We start from the raw sequence: 1,471 nt of genomic DNA, 5'->3' as shown, positions 1-1,471 counted from the left end.
GGGAGAAAGATGAGGCTTTCTACTCCCGTAAGGATTTACACCCTCGGAAACCCTGTACAGGGTCGCTATGGGTCGGAACCGACTCGACAGCACTTCACAACAACAACATACATATATATGTATATATATACATATACATATACATATATATATGTGGGTGTGTGTTAATATTTTTGTAGCTCCTTTATCTTATTTAGAGACAATTGCATAAAGCAATAAACATATACTTATGGGTATATAATATATAAAGATATAATTTGAACGCAAATAACAGCATAAAGAAGGGAAAAAGAAAAGGTGATATACAGGAGCAAAGTTTTACATACCATTGATACTAAATTGGCATTAATCTGAGTAAGAGTGCCATAAAGTAAGATGTTAATTGTAATTCTCAAGGCAACCACTAAGAAAATAACTAAACATATACACAAAGGGGCTTCAATATATTCCTGGAAAATATCTATTATATTTAAATTCCATTTCTCATGAAGTTTTTAAAGGTTCCTTGTATAGTAAAATAAATGACAAGTAAAAGATGATACATCTGAAAAATATCTATTTAACACAGAAGAAGCAAATAATGAAGGAATAAAGGGACAGAAAAATGACATATAGAAAACAAATGGCAAAATGATAGACATAAATTTTACTTTACCTGGAATTACATAAAATGTAAATGGATTAAACATTCCAGTGAAAAAACAGAGATTGGCAGACAGATTAAAAACTGGATCAAACTGTATACTGTTTACAGAAAACACTTAGATTCAAAAACATAGACTGAATATAAAAAGAAGAAAAAGATGTATCACACAAAGAGTTCATATAAAAGAGACCAGGAGTTGTTATACTCATATTAAATAAAATAGATGTTTAGACAAAAATTATTGTCAGTGACAAATAGGAACATTTTGTAATGATTTAAATTTCAATATATCATGAGACTATACAGATTATAAACATATATACATATAACAACAGAGTCCCAAAATACACAAAGGAAAAACTGACAAAGCTAACATCATCTGATTCAGAACTGAAAATCAAAACTAAAGGTTGAGTCTTGAGTGAACCTTAAGGAAATGGAGATGTAACTCTTGAATATCAATCACTGTTGGATAGAGAACCCTGAGTTATGGTATAGTGCAATTATGTTTTAAATAATTCAGTAGACTATTCAGTGAGAGTAAGTGGATTTTTAAATACACTCAGAAAAATTAAATTTGACTTCTTTAAAAAAGTTTTTTATTGTGAATTTAGTAATAGTTTGCATGGGAGAACACTGGTTTTACAATCACCCTATCATGTTTTGTTTCATTGCTATGATTACAATCCCCTCCATGCATCATCATTGCTTGTATTCCCTCTAGGTTTTTTGGTTTTGTTTTGTTTTTTGTTTTTTTGGTTTTTTGGATGTACACAAAAACACTAAAGAACATATATATAATGACTTTTCTTTTCTTTTTTTTTT

General features: G+C 29.3%; 1 protein-coding gene across 1 annotated transcript in view; it reads right to left on the bottom strand.

Moving 5' to 3' along the window:
* MRC1 (mannose receptor, C type 1) overlaps positions 1–1,471 on the bottom strand; it is a 135,260-nt gene that overhangs the window by 4,788 nt on the left and 129,001 nt on the right. The window lies entirely within an intron of this gene.

This window comes from Chrysochloris asiatica, unplaced genomic scaffold, assembly GCF_000296735.1.
Source record: "Chrysochloris asiatica unplaced genomic scaffold, ChrAsi1.0 scaffold00137, whole genome shotgun sequence".
In the NCBI taxonomy this organism is placed as follows: Eukaryota; Metazoa; Chordata; class Mammalia; order Afrosoricida; family Chrysochloridae; genus Chrysochloris; species Chrysochloris asiatica.
This window is presented reverse-complemented; position numbering and strand designations above follow the sequence as displayed.